The following is a 16419-nucleotide window of genomic DNA, read 5'->3' as shown; positions in this document are numbered from 1 at the left end:
ATATTATTTGTTCTTCCTAAAGACTAATTGGGTTTTTAAAAATAACTTTGTTCCCATTTTGGCCAAGAAATAAGTCAACAGTCCTTGTGTGTCCAAAGAGGGACCTTTAATCTCAAGTGCAGGGAACAACCTTAAATGATGCAGAAAACAAGCTGTTGACAGGAATTAAGAAAGAAAACCAGAAAGAGGAATGTTTTCTGATCACTTAAATGCTTAGCTTAATTAAAAAAAACCTTAACGATGTCATTAAATTGAAAGATATTAGAGAAATGTGAAAACTAACAAACTCTACAGCTTTTATAACAGCAGGAAAGTAGCAGCTTCCTGTCCCGGTCACCTCATGCATAAATCTGCCTTGCTAATTCAAACTAATGAGGATCACAAGGACTTGAGTAAACATGTGAAAAAGGTCATTTGACCTTCACGCCTGGTGGACTGCAATGTGTGGAAGCTTTGTGGCCACTGTGGTGCTTGGTGAAGTTGTGTAGCCCTTTGGGGTTAAACTTTTTCATCACAATGAGACTTTTCTATTTGCTGAATTGTTGAGAAAGTTCTCAGTGAAAAGTAAGAAGTTGATGGCAGGATGTAGTTTTGGTTACACATATGTGTATCGCTCATATCATCATCTTATTATTGTTCTTTGTCTTCAGGTTGCTCAGACTTTCTACATCACTATCAAGCCTGTAGACGACTCCCTGCCTCTTCTTCAGGTCCCTGGCATGAGGGTGCAGGAGGGTGTGAGGAAGACCATCACTGACAAACAAAAAACTTTTCAAATGTGTAACTGAGGTCAAAATACAGCATTCGAGGACTGATTTCTTCAGCATGCACACTCATACTTCTTTAATTAAGGCTAAACTAAAGCAAATGTTGCTCTCCATCCTCTGCTGTATATATTGCAGAGTTAATAATATGTATGAAGTAATTTAAATTAGCTTATTTGCCTTTTTCCGTCTTTAAGCATCTTCACCATGGATGACATCTACCAGAACCGCATCAGCTACAACCACGACGGCTCCAACTCACTAAAAGACCGCTTCACCTTCACCGTGACCGACAGCACCAACCTGCTCTTCATGGTGGAGGACAACGGAAAAGAGGTGTGTGTGTGTGTGTGGACAGTTTTATTACATTGGGATGATTGAAGTGGCAGAGTGAGGGTATGTCTGCGAGAGTGTGCGTGCTCTGACCTTTTGTGAATTTGTGGGTGTATTCATGTGCTTCTGTCTTTGTGAGGACAGAAGCTGGGCACTTTTGCAAAGGGCGGGCACCTCCGGAAACAGAGTGAAAATATTTTTGCAGAGGACATGTTTGGAAGGACAGGTTATTTCTGTAGCAAAGTTTTGCCTTTTCTCGTCCTGTAAGCGTTGATGTTTTTTGCTTTTCCTGCTTCAAATATTCATAAAAATTTGGATAATTTTCCTTTTTTGTGTAGTGAATACTAATAAACCACATACTACATGTGCATTTTAAAAACTCACATCAATTGTTTTTTTGTTTTTAATTGATTTATTGATTAGCATTCAAATATCTCAGTGAATACAGAACAAAGATTACCACAAAGCAAGAAAGCACGAGACAGGGCTAATCAAAAGGTATTGGCTGAAGCATTTGCTTATTACGCCAACCCTTTTAACAAAAGATCTTTTAGCATGCAGCTCATGTACACAGGGCTCGAAGCAAAGAATAAAACAAAACAAAGCAAGCAAACAAAAAACAAAACAAAACAAAAAAATCTTTCCACCTTAGATAACTGACTACCTTAAATTACATTTCATTAAAATAATCAAAGCAAAACAACCAAGAGTTTCAGTAATATTATTTGTGCTCTTTTCATTCTTGATTTTTGTAATACTCTATTTTTAAACATGTTTTTAAACAAGGAAAATGAACTACACCTTTTTAAGTCACTGTTATAACTATTCCACAAATTAACTCCTCTAACAGAAACACATCTCTGCTTTATGTTTGTCCTTCTCTTGTTTTTTTTTAAAGAAATCTGTTCCCCTTAAGTCATATTGACTCTCTCTGACTTTAAACAGCTTCTGAGTACTGCGGCAAAGCAAGTTATTTTGTGCTTTATACATTATCTGTGTCATTTTATATTCAACTAAATCATAAAATTTCAGGGTATTCAGATTAAAAAACAAAATGTTTGTTGATTCTATATCGTTTGATTGATTTATAATTCTTGGAGCTCTTTTTTGTAACTTGAAAATAGGAAGAGTATTTGTTTTATATGCATTACCCCAATTGGCTGATGGTGTATGATATTAAAAGGAAATGAAGGCTACTTTTTGATAAGGTATGCAGCAAATGCTTATCTTTTCAGGTTAGTGTGGGATCACCGCAGTCATAGTTGGGATATGTGCAGCTGCAGTTAGTGCCAATTTATGTTTCCAAATCAAACCAAGCCACTTTGATGTGTTGCATGCTCAATTTGAAGCTTGTAAACATCATTTTCTTAATGAGAATACATTTCCAATAACTGAAATAACCCTTAGCCTGACATAGAGGAGCGTCAGTAACAAGATAAAAGAAACACTGACTAATGGTAAAATTTGCTAATAAAATAATGCTGAAAACCTACTGACCACCTTTCATGTGTACTTTCAGTTATCTCCTAAAAGTAGGAAAAGTTGATTTCAATCAAAAAGATACCCTCTGACTGAACTGTGCTTTATTTTAGGTCACCTTCAGGTTTTGAGGGCATGTCCCACAGGGGGGAGTTCCGGGGCAGACCCAGGACACGCTGGAGAGATTATATCTCTCGGCTGGCCTGGGAACACCTTGGTGTTCCCCCGGACAAGCTGGAGGAGGTGGCTGGGGAGAGGGAGGTCTGGGCTTCTCTGCTTAGGCTGCTGCCGGATAAGCAGGAGAAAATGGATGGATGGATGGATGGAAGTAGGAATATTAATAATATAATGTAAAAGGGTAGAACATGACCTTTACTAAACTACAGTTTGTTTAGTAAAGGTCCTGCATTGCTAGAGTGAAAACCCCCTAAATTAGTCACTTAATATTATTTTTACTTTTGATCCTTTCAGCAAGTTTTGTATTTATTTAATGTTACTTATTGTAACAAAAAACCCAGTGTATGCTGTTTTTATTTCCAGTTGAAGTGTTGTTATCTTTGTTGTGCCACTAATTTAACTAAACGCCTTAGTTTGAAATAAGTATGGCTACTCAACAGCCTGTGATTGCTGCTGTTAAAGGGTTTTGATCAGAAATTCTATAATAGATATATATTTTTTTAAATAAACAAATAATACTGAGAATTGGTAAAGCCAGTATTACTTTGTATAATTTTCTGTTGGCTAAAAACACGTATTTTGACATAATCCCTATTCTAGGATCGTGGAACACATTTCCTGGTGAAGACGTTTTCTTTTTCCTGTCAGCACTTGAGGTTACCAGGAATCTTTTTCTTGTCATTGTCACTTTAAAAATATGTACCTGATATCATGTGTGTCAAGTTATGTGTTTCCATGGCAGTGATATTTATGTCGCCTCTTTAGTACTTTAGAAATGTATAGGATAAAATGTTTTGTATGGTTTTATGATACTAACAAACCAACAACAATAACAAAAATCACTGATGTAGCACAAAATATTGAGCTCTATATAAAAGCTATCTCTGATCTTTCTACTTTGAGCTTCATCTCTCAGTTGAGCCAATAACTGTAAGACAAGCTGTTGTAGTCCTTATGTGGACAGTAATGAACTGTTCATATAGCATAATTAATACATTCAAGGCTTGCCATAAGTTAGCACAGGTTGAAATGTCACCAAACTGTTTTTTACAATTACTTTATAGTTAAGTGGGGTTTTGCTTGGAGCATTTAAGTGTATGTTATTTTCGTCATTTTAATTTAAGTATATAATGGAATTCTTAGTTTACTAACCCTTACATTAAGAAAATGTTAGACTACTGTACTGCATACAAACATCAATTGTACACAGAAAAAAAAGATTCCACTGGAAGCATGTTTGATTTGCAGAAAGAAACAAAAAAGAAATCGCTTTCTTGACCTGCAGTAAAATGATTGAAAAACATGAAGGCCAAAAATCTAGATCAGAGAGCCTCCATACTGTTTATACAGGCAATTTAACTGTGACACTTTTTACTTATAAAAAAAATAAAAATAAAATCCATACTTTTCATTCTCTCTCCTCTCGCTCTCTCTTTGCTCCAACACAAGGTGATTATTTTATTGATAGTGCTAATGTCTCACTACACGAGACACTCCTTTTAAAAAGAAGACCATGAACTTTGTTACAAACAAATTTATGTCATGAAAATCTGAAATAAATGAAGGTTCACACAACTATGTTGCCTCTGTAAGCATATAATATTTGTAGAGACAATTATCCACTGCAGTCACACAATGTTATTGGGACATGATAATAAAAGATAACTCGTACATGGACATGTGGCATGAAAGATTACAGAGGACAATATATCACAGATTAAAGGAGCTTTCCATTCAGCAAAGTCAGGTTGATGCAGAAAGTGTAAGAGTCTTAAAATTTTCCATTGCTGTAATGCGTGGCATCTTCCCACATCTGTCACTGAGTAGCAACTTTAGAAATATCCATAAGACCTGATTTATGTTTAGGACACTTCACTCGTGTCACTCTCATGATGACAATTTATAACAGTTACTTCATGCAAACAATCTTACAGAACTGCTTTCCAACTAACATTGAACTGCTTACTTACATTTTACCCTTTTTTCAAATTAAATCTGATCAGTCTGCAGCTTTAATTCTATGACTGCTTTATTATCATTTCTATACTGTACCGCCATTGCATTTCAGTACCTCGATTTTCTCTCCCATAGTTTGTGCTATATTCTTTCTGTCCCCACTCTCATTCTCTGTCTCCCTGTTTCTGTATTTAGATGTCTTTGGCTCTGGAGCTGCACTTTTCCAATATTTGGCTACCAAGCCTCACCAATCTGGTGAGTATTTACTGTTTCTCAATGCTTTTAGTTTAATATTTTTATACATACTATTTTAAAACGATGAGCCTTATATTGCTAGAGGTTTATTCCTGATTTTGTGTTATTCAAATGTTGTATTAAATACTGGGTAGCCAAATACTGGTCCAAATTTACACCAACTGTGTACTGTCTAGTATAAATACAGCATAAACAGTATAGCATCAGTGTAGGGGATGGGCATCAGCTCACATTAGACGCTGATACTCTACAATGTAGGCAACAGAAATTATTTATTTATTTAAATTCTCTGTGCCTGAATTAGAATTTAGATTGGAATAATATTTATAATTTCATCTACTAATGTTATTTTATTTTTAGATTAATATAGCATAAGTTTCAGTTACCTTTTGTACAAAAATGGTTAATAAAATTACTTTTTACTACTTTTAGTTTCTTACTTTGAGTACATCTCAAAGCCTGTACTTTTTCCAAACACAGGTATCTGTAGTTCTACTTAAGTAAAGGAAGTCTGTACTTTTGTCATCTCCGGTTAAGTATTAATTAGCCTGATAAAGTGTGGCCTTAAAAAACCTCGGCATGCCGAGCCAAGCATCATCATTATCACGATGAGTGATTTCAAACGTGCCCTGGCAGAAATCGGTGAGTTTGGATCGTTTCAAAAATGCCTCCTTTTTTCATTATGCATCAGCACCATGTTTATACCTTTTGATATTATTGGCCAGGTGTTTACAGGCTTGAGCTTTCCTCACCACTGCAATACGAACTGGATCTTGGAGCGTGCAACCAACCTGATGGATGAGAGACAAAGAAATCTCACCATTCCAGTGAACGAGGATGAACTGTAAAATGTTTACGCCTCTGGACTGGGATTTGGAAACCATTGAAAAATATGGGATTAGGATGTATAGATGGATGGGACTATGAGGCTGAACCAAGTGTCTCCACCATTCTAACAGAGGTATATAAAAAGAAAATGTATTTACTAAGTTATTTTATTGCTTGACTTGACAGACTTTATGTTATCTGTTTATTCACCCCTTAATTTGTCCCTAGAAATGTTGCTGCTCTTTAACAAGCTTTTTTTTTCTGTTCTAATTATTCCTGTTTTCAGTTTAATGCAGTTTGTGAAAAGCATGGTTTGATAGAGGCATCACAGTCCATCTTCATGTCAGGTGCTCTGGTTGGAGCATTGGTGTTTGGGGCCATTTCTGACAGGTTAGGACCTACATCCCTTTTTCTAACATGGGTTATGCTTTCATGATAAGACACAATTCATTTACAATTTATTTTAAAGGTGCAGCTGTGGGTTTCGCATTGAAAGCTTGTGCAGGTCATCTGACATTAATGAAATGTTAATGACCACTTTTTCATATCAAAATTTTTATATTTTATTATAGAAAGATAGAAATTGTTACACTGTATAATTTGAGCGAAGGTAAGTAAATAAATGATATACATGGAATCCAGATGGATCAAATAAAGGGTTAACTCAATCTGTCATATTTCTTTAACTATAAACCTGTACATCATCAGCATAGAGTGGTATAGCTAGTACAGCTTGTTTTGATCTTTTTACCAAGTCTACCATTGGTTACTTTACTTTAAGTCCTGAATGTGAAATGGTGGTAAAGGCACTCATAGCATATATTTTTACTTCACAAATATATATGAAACCTTTAACTTTCTAGACGTTGTGTCTTTGTGTTTCCTATTATCTCTCAGTCAAATAATTCTTGAGAGGTTAACAGGAATGCAAGCAATTTGCATTGTAATAAATGAAAAATAATAAGGGCTTTGCTCTTCATGGCTGTCATTGCTTAATAAAGGATGTGGGCTATTAACTTACTTTGTTCACATTAAAGCAGAAATAAACCATTATGTGTAATTCTTGTTTATCTTACAGCCTTGGAATGGACTGATCTCTCAAAGTCTGCATTTTTCACAATGTCCATCATAGCTTTCTTCACTGTTGGACAGATTCTGTTGGCTGGTATTGCCTATTTGATCCAAAATGGGAGAATCCTGCAGCTAGTGCTTTTCTGCCCTCTGGTCATTGTCCTGGTGGCCTTTTATAGGTCAGAAGATTTTCACATCATAATAAACATATTATTTAACATTGCTGAAAACCAAAAGCTCATATGGGTTTGAATCTGCTTTTTAACAGGTTGCTGCCAGAATCAGCTCGATGGCTGATCACTCAGGGCAGGAAGGAGGAGGCACTAAAGGAGCTTCAGTGGGCAGCCAGAGTCAATAAGAAAAAAGTACCAGAAGATTTCCTAAACAATGTGAATAGCATGTAACACAGTGAACTTTGGTTTATCCATATTATTTGAATGTTTTCTAAAGATTGTCTTTTCCACCTTCAGATAGAGATGGAGACTACATCTGAAAGAAGAAACATACTGGACATCTTCCGCATCTCATATCTGAGAAAACGTTTTCTGATAATGGGTTTTGACTGGTACGTCTTTCTCAAGTGGAAATCACATTCATGCTATATTCTTTAATACCCAAACCAGCAATCACAATAACAACTTGAAACTAAAAATATCACTGTGAGCTCTAATTCTGTGTTCGCATCAAGTCTTCTGTTCTATGGACTGAGTCTGAATGTAGGAAACTTTGGCCTGAATATTTACCTCACACAGTTGATCTTTGCTGTTGTTGAAATTCCTGCAAACTTGTGCGGTTTGACTCTAATTCAGCACTTTGGAAGGAGGATATGTCAAGCGTGTTTCCTGCTCTTTGGAGGTACCGCTTGCCTTGTGGCCCTTGTTGTGCCAAAAGGTGTCTTACAGATCTAAAAATTGTTGATATAATTTGGAGGAAAAAAAATCACTCAAGGGTTGAATTTTCCATGTGATTTTCTACTGTTGCCCTACCAGATCTTTCCGTGGTGGTAACAGTCTTAGCTGTGCTCTGAAAATTTTCTGCCACTGCTTCTTCTAACCCATTCTATGTTTATACAGCAGAATTATACCCTGCAGTTTTAAGGTAATTTCACTCACCAGCAGTGGTTCTGTTAACATATACCAGGGAGCAAGATTTTCTTTTGTTTATGTTTGTTTTAGTATATAATCTTACAGTGAATTTTACAGCAACAAGTTCTGCTAAATTTCGGTTTGATTGATTGATTTGATTGTTCAGGCTAATCAGTAAAATGTAAAGCATTGCAAAAATCTCCTCAGTCTGTGTGTTTGTGCAGGCAGAATGGTGTAGGTCTGAACTCCATGTGTGCTTGAGTGGCGGGTATCATCGCTCCACTGATCAGGCTACTTGAAAGCTACCATCACATCAATACAATCCAGTCCAATCCAATTTTATTTATTAAGCCCTTCAAAATACCCAGCACAGGACCAGAGTGCTGTACAGAAAATAAGTTAAAAATAATAGAATAACAGAAAACAGCAAAATTAAATAAATAAAACACATAATACATAAAAATTTAAAACAGCCCTATATTAAAAAAAAGAAAACAAGATAAAACAGTATAGAATCAGCTAAAACAACTCAAATAAAACTAAAAACCAACATCTCACGTGGTGTCAAAGGCCAGGGTATAGAGGTGGGTTTTCAGGAGTGACTTAAAAACAGGTACGGAAGAGGCCTGTCTATTCTCTAAAGGAAGATCGTTCCACAGTTTTGGAGCTGCTACAGCAAAAGCACGATCTTCTCTAAGTTTACGCCCAGTCCTGGGTACAGACCTGAGAGAGTGGGTGGGTGTATAAGGCTGTAGCAGCTCAGAGAGATAAGATGGGGCTAGGTCATGGAGAGTTTTAAAAGAATTTTAAAATGAATCCTAAAAGAAATGGGCAGCCAGTGAAGTGAAACTAAAATAGGGGAAATGTGCTCAAACTTCCGAGTGCCAGTTAAAAAACGAGCTGCGGCATTTTGCACCCTCTGAAGATGAGTAATATATGGTGCACTGACCCCAATATAAAGTGCATTACAGTAATCCAGCCGAGTGCTAACAAAGGCGTGGATCACTGTCTCAAAGTGCTGCAGTGAAAGAATTGGCTTTATTTTTGCCAGCTGCCTGATTTTACCACTGCCTTAATCTGATTGTCAAACTTCAGATCACAGTCCACTTTGACCCCCAGGTTTGTGACAGTTGGTTTGACATACTGGGCCAAGGTATCTAAACACACATTGGGGGTCTCAGTGGGGCTGCCAAAAACCATTACCTCAGTCTTTTTATCATTGAATTTTAAAAGGTTAAGAGACAATCAAGCCTTAATGTCATCAAGACACTGAAGTAATGGCTGTGTGGAGTATTGCCTTTTTTCTTTGGAGGGACATAGATCTGACAGTCATCAGCATAAAAGTGGAATGCAATGCCATGCTTTCCCAGTACAGAACCAAGAGGAAGCAGATAAAAAGAGAAGAAGAGGGGGCCTAGAACTGAACCCTGTGGGACACCACACAAGAAAGGAGCGGAGGACGATACATGGTCACAGAGACTGACACAGAAAGTTCACCCCGCCAAGTAGGACCTGAACCACTCCAGTGCTGTGCCCCTAATGCCCACCCAGTGCTCCAAACGAGAGAGTAAAATGGCATTTGACAGTTCTTTAGCATTTGGAATGACACTTGTAGTTTGTCCTTTTTCCACTTGCGCTCAGCTCGACGGCAGTCGCGTGTGACAGCTCGGGTCGTGTCATTCAGCCAGGTCTCAGATTTAGTTTTAGGCAGTCTGGTTTTTAATGGGGCGACAGTGTTCAAAGCAGTCCGACAGGTGGAATAAAACCATGAGCTCAGTTCCTCAGACTGGCTGCATAAAAAATCCGGGATTTTACAGATCTGGTTAAAAACTGTTGAAAACTGCTCAGTGGAGGAGTTAAAAACATGACAGCGCCGAGCAGAAGCACGAGGTTTAACTGAGGTATAAGCAAGAGTGTAATGGGGAAGGTTTTAGGACCCAGGGGACCCATGGGAGGGTATAAAAGAGGAAGTAGCAGCAGGTGCTCTTCTTCTCTCATTTGCACTGACAAGCGGCTGTGAACAATGGTTATGTGAGAAGGTGAAGAGCCTGAGAAGTTTCAATTGTTTGCTACCCAAACTGTCGTTATAAATCTCTACAGCAGAGGTTCAAGGTACAGGCTGATTTTCTTTTAGTGTATTTTTTTATTTTATTTTAAGTTTGTTGAAATGTATTTGATGTTTATTGTATTTCATGTTTTTAGAAGACCACAAGTAAATTATGCAGCAAACTTAGTAGTCAGCTTGAGGTATGTTAATTTAATATATTTGACATTAAAAAGGGATATTTATGCACTGCTAATTTATATTGTATTGCCTCCTGCAGGACAGGCTGCACATGTGAATTTGTCACTGCTTTTTCCTCCTTCTCCTTTTCGTTGTGTTTTTCTCCCGAGTTGGGTTTTAGAGTAGGGTCACTTTTTAAAACTACTAAAAAAAAGAAAAATAATTATTTATATATATATATAAAAAAAAACACCCATCTCGCCCCTGCGGGCGGTTTATCCTTCAAGCTCGGGTCCTCTACCAGAGGCCTGGGAGCTTGAGGGTCCTGCGCAGTATCTTAGCTGTTCCCAGGACTGCGCTCTTCTGGACAGAGATCTCCGATGTTGTTCCCGGGATCTGCTGGAGCCACTCGCCTAGCTTGGGAGTCACCGCACCTAGTGCTCCGATTACCACGGGGATCACCGTTACCTTCACCCTCCACATCCTCTCGACCTCTTCTCTGAGCCCTTGGTATTTCTCCAGCTTCTCGTGTTCCTTCTTTCTGATGTTGCTGTCATTCGGAACTGCTACATCGATCACTACGGCCGTCTTCTCCTGTTTGTCTACCACCACTATGTCCGGTTGGTTAGCCACCACCATTTTGTCCGTCTGTATCTGGAAGTCCCACAGGATCTTAGCTCGGTCATTCTCCACCACCCTTGGGGGCGTCTCCCATTTTCACCTCGGAACTTCCAGGCCATACTCGGCACAGATGTTCCTGTACACTATGCCGGCCACTTGGTTATGGCGCTCCATGTATGCCCTGCCTGCTAGCATCTTGCACCCTGCTGTTATGTGCTGGATTGTCTCTGGGGCATCTTTACACAGCCTGCACCTGGGGTCTTGCCTGGTGTGATAGACCCCAGCCTCTATGGATCTTGTGCTCAGTGCTTGTTCCTGTGCTGCCATGATTAGTGCCTCCGTGCTGTCTTTCAGTCCAGCTTTGTCCAGCCACTGGTAGGATTTCTGGATATCAGCCACCTCCTCTATCTGCCGGTGGTACATACCGTGCAGGGGCCTGTCCTTCCATGATGGTTCCTCGCCTTCCTCCTCTTTCTTGGGTTTCTGCTGCCTGAGGTATTCACTGAGCACGCTGTCAGTTGGGGCCATCTTCGTGATGTATTCGTGGATGTTTCTTGTCTCATCCTGGACTGTGGTGCTGACACTCACCAGTCCCCGGCCCCCTTCCTTCCGCTTAGCGTACAGCCTCAGGGTGCTGGACTTGGGGTGAAACCCTCCATGCATGGTCAGGAGCTTTCTTGTCTTTATGTCAGTGGCTTCTATCTCCTCCTTTGGCCAGCTTATTATCCCAGCAGGGTACCTGATCACGGGCAGGGCGTAGGTGTTGATGGCCCGGATCTTGTTCTTACCGTTCAGCTGACTCCTCAGGACTTGCCTGACCCTCTGCAGGTACTTGGTGGTTGCAGCTCTCCTAGCGGCCTCTTCATGGTTCCCATTCGCCTGCGGGATCCCCAGGTACTTGTAACTGTCCTCTATGTCTACAATGTTGCCTTCTGGTAGTTCAATCCCCTCAGTTCTTACTACCTTCCCTCTCTTTGTTACCATCCGACTACACTTCTCCAGTCCGAACGACATTCCAATGTCATTGCTGTATATCCTGGTAGTGTGGATCAGTGAATCAATGTCTCGTTCACTCTTGGCATACAGCTTGATGTCATCCATGTACAGGAGGTGGCTGACAACCGCTCCGTTTCGTAGTCGGTATCCGTAGCCAGTCTTGTTAATGATCTCACTGAGGGGGTTCAGGCCTATGCAGAACAGCAGTGGGGACAGAGCATCTCCTTGGTAGATCCCGCACTTGATGGTGACTTGTGCTATGGGCTTGGAGTTGGCCTCTAGTGTTGTACGCCACATCCCCATTGAGTTCCTGATGAAGGCTCTGAGGGTCCTGTTGATCTTGTACAATTCTAGGCATTCCAGTATCCAGCTGTGGGGCATTGAGTCGTAGGCCTTCTTGTAATCAATCCAGGCTGTGCACAGGTTGGTCAGTCTGGTCTTGCAGTCTCGGCTGACTGTTCTGTCTACCAGTATGTGTATATATATATTAGGGGTGCAACGATACTCGTATCGATATTGAACCGTTCGATACAGTGCTTTCGGTTCGGTACGCATGTGTATCGAACAATACAAAATTTTTAATTTATTTTATCAACTTTTCTTCTGACGATGCTGTCTGTGTTGAGAGCTCAGTGGATCTGCGTTCGACTACTCCGCCTAGGCTGCACTGTCGAGCGCAGATCCACTGAGCGCAGCGCAAGCTAGCAAGACAGAAGCTTAGCTCGTTGCAACATGGCAAATTGAACCTCCCCCACCCTCATTCAGATCTGGCCTTTGGAACTGTTTTGGTCTTCATGTGAAGTATGACCCTGAAGGTAAGCGCGTCATGGACAAAAGTAAAACAGTATGTCGGATGTGCCACGCAATGCTCAATTACATGGGTAGGAACTAGTGCTTAGCGCAATTTGCTCGTTAACGTGTTGACGCTGTCCAGCCCCACGCACGGGGCGATCCGCGGTAGCTCGTTAACGGAGATTTGCCGTGTTGTGGCATTAATGTCATTTCAGATTAACGCTGACAGCACTAGTGGGAACACAATGAATATGACTGCACATTTACTCCGACATCATCCTAGTGCAAAGACAAGTGGAAGCAGACAAAAACAACAAGCACGCATGCTACAAACTTTACCCGAGTCATTTAGACAGCCGTTAGCACATGATTCTCCTTATGGGGACCTGATATGTTTAATATGCTGCTGAGAATATACCCCAGAAGAAGCGTATAGTATAGCTTTTATTTTGGAAAGAGCCATTTCTCTGTAATAAACTCTCTTTTCCAAAGATGAGGGATTTCTCCATGAGATATTTATGTTTTTATTACTTTGTCGTTTCAGCAACATTAAATTTAAAAACTGTACTTTTGAGTTAAAATATATATTTATAATTTTAATAAATGACAAATTAAAAAAGCATGAACATTTTTTGTATCGAAAAAATATCGAACCGTGACACCAAAGTATCGAACTGAACCGAACCGTGAATTTTGTGTATCGTTGCACCCCTAATATATATATATGTATGTGTATGTGTATATATATATATATGTATGTGTATGTGTATATATATGTATATGTATGTGTATGTGTATATATATGTATATGTATGTGTATGTGTATATATATGTATATGTATGTGTATGTGTATATATATGTATATGTATGTGTATGTGTATATATATGTATATGTATGTGTATGTGTATATATATGTATGTGTATGTGTATGTGTGTATATATGTATGTGTATATATGTATATATGTATATATACACACATACACATATATATATATATATATATATACACATATATATATATATATATATATATATATATATATATATATATATATATATATATATATATACACATATATACATGTATATGTGTATATATATATATATATATATATATATATATATATATATATATATATATATATATATATATATATATATAATAATTCTTTTTTTTTTTTTTTTTTTTTTTTAATTCTGGGTTTGTTTTTATCTTTACTGGGCTGGTGCAATATTAGTTGGACAATGTGTAATCCCTGAGCTGGGCTCTTACCTTAGAAAGATTAGGCCTTGCAGAGGTTCTCAAGGTGTATTTGCTGTGATTAAGTTTCATTATGAGTGATTGTAGTGCTACCAATTATTGCCTGAACTTAAAACACTTAGTGCATGCGATACATTGCTGGCAGGTTGCACCAGTAAGAGTATATTGTGGTCATTAGTGACCGGTTTATTGTGATGTTTTAGGTCTACTGCAAACCCTTTGTGTTTTCTTTTAAAATAATAAACTTTAATGTACCCTGACTGATATTGACCCGCTTGTCACGTTTATTCTGGGCTTGTTCCCACGGGCGTGAAAGTCTGCACGGGTAGTACAAAGGCCCTTAGTGGTTACTTGGTGGTTTTTACTCACTACAAGAGGAACTTCAAACATCACACTGTGGTCAGAAAACACAGCATCACAAATATCTACGTTAAAAACAGAAAAACCATGAGATAAAACAAGATCAAGTGTGTGTCCACGTTCATGTGTGGGACCGGTCACACATTGCACCAAATTAAAAGAATCAATAAGGTTTAAAAAGCCCTTCTCCATCGGCGTATCAGGACAGCACACATGAATAGGCTAATCCCCAACAATAAGAACACGATCATATTTTGGCATGAATTCAGACAAGAAGTCAGCAAAGTCACTCACAAAGTCCTTATTGTATTGTGGAGGCCGATAAACCAACGCACAGTGTGAGAGCAGCCCAGCTCAAACACGGACAGTTCAGAGCTGCTGAATAATGGAGTTGATAGCTGCTTAAATTTAAATTAGCCTACTTTTAAAAATCGTAGCTATTCCTCCTCCTCGGCCCAACATACACGGGGAATTAAAATAGCAGCAATCGTTAGGTAGAAGATCCGAGAAGATGCTGCACTCACCGGCGCTCAGCCACGTCTCGCACACAGAGAAAATCCAGTCCTCGGGATGTGAAGAAATCCTCCAGGATAAGTTTTGTTCACTAGGGACCTAGCATTTACCAGGCCAATCCTGACAGTAGGCGGCGGATCCGCGTCGCTAGCCGTCCTAGAAGCCCGACAAAGAGGGCGCACATTCACACCATGCCGGCGGGGACGAGGAGAGCATCGACAGGTTCCAACGATCGCTGAGAGAAACAGGTTGGCACCGCTCCATGTTTTCTGGATGAGGGCTTAAGAGAGCACCTTAAAGCTTTCAGCTTCACCAGGCACCACCCCGGCGGCACTTATGCCGGAGTGGTGGAGCTGGAACACAGCACAGGTGAGCCGGGATCTCCGTTAGTAGCGGCGGCAAAGTTTTATGTCCAGCTTGGTTCCACTTTGCCCAATCTTTGGCAGAAGGTCCAGTAGTAGTTTGGTGATCATACACCAAGAGAGAGTTGGCATTTAGTACAATAGTCAATAAAATCAACACAAACAAACATAACACTGCAGTGACAGACGGTAAGTCACACACCTGCGCCATCATCCCAATGCTTGTATACGGCATTGTTGCTGGATGTTTCTCTTTGCTGCTGCCTGAAACCCTCAATGTCAACACGTTCTCATCCCACACTGAACTCAAGATAAAGAGTATTTCTCCTGATACTGATATTTGTATAAATACACACAATCATTAAGTGTGTTTCTTTTTGTTGTACTTAGAAAACCAGCAAATGAAGCAAATGGAGGTGGGTATTGTGCTGAAGAAGTTGAACACAAACTGTAATTTTTGCTGAAACCATAATGGGTCTAAGTATAAATTTGTTATGTTAACAACTGAAATGTACAGTATTTTAAGTGGCAGATAATTAGTTATTGAAAATAATGTCTCAATTTTTATATTAACTTCTGAAAGTGCACAAAAAATGATATAGCCATTTATTTAGTTATGTTTTTGTGTTACAACAAACATGCTGAGATCCACACACATGATTTACAGACACAGGGATTGGGGTGAAAGTTAACTGTCTGTAATCAGCAGTTTTCCACAGATGGCATGAATTATCTCAGTTGTCTGCATGTACAGAAGTATTTTTTTTACTAGGATTTTGTCTCTTGCACTAAAGTTAAACCTTTTTTATGCGAAGTGTTTTGTTAAATGTACTGCATAAATAAATTATAGCAAGTTACCGTCTGGTGTTTTGCTAAATGTTCTATAACTGGTGTAGTTTGAGTGATGTTGTCACCTACTACGATAAAGTGAAGTGGGAAGGAAGTGAGAGGACTGTTTTTACAGCCTTTGGTTGTATTGGTTTAAATATTAATTAGAAATTAGATGTATTTGTGGAGCTTAGAGTTGGGGATACAACGCTTTGATGAGGAGGCTCTGCTGCCAGTTAGTTTGAGAAATTTTAGACAAATCCCAAAACCAAAGGAGAGTTAAGATTTTGGTTTTATTTGGTTTATTTTTGCTCTTTCCGTGCTCATGTATATTTAATGCAGTGTTATTTTCATTCAAATGTTATGTCACAGAGCTAATCACAGTGAGCAGAATCATTATGGCACCTTTAAATGTAATTTATGAGCACTCAGGAAGGAGAGACATTATTAGAAATGTGGAGCACTGACAATGTGAGCAATTCAGCAGTAATGGAAAGTGAAGGAAAGTGGC

The 16419-nt window shown here is 39.0% G+C and overlaps 1 pseudogene; it reads left to right on the top strand.

Annotated features, from left to right (window-relative positions):
• The first annotated feature begins 5572 nt into the window (after nucleotides 1-5572).
• On the top strand, nucleotides 5573-15445 carry LOC134634144 (solute carrier family 22 member 13-like; annotated as a pseudogene).
• The last annotated feature ends 974 nt before the right edge of the window (nucleotides 15446-16419 follow it).

The sequence above is a fragment of the Pelmatolapia mariae genome, linkage group LG9 (assembly GCF_036321145.2).
Source record: "Pelmatolapia mariae isolate MD_Pm_ZW linkage group LG9, Pm_UMD_F_2, whole genome shotgun sequence".
In the NCBI taxonomy this organism is placed as follows: Eukaryota; Metazoa; Chordata; class Actinopteri; order Cichliformes; family Cichlidae; genus Pelmatolapia; species Pelmatolapia mariae.
The sequence above is the reverse complement of the archived record's forward strand: the minus strand, read 5'-3'. Positions and strand labels throughout refer to the sequence as shown.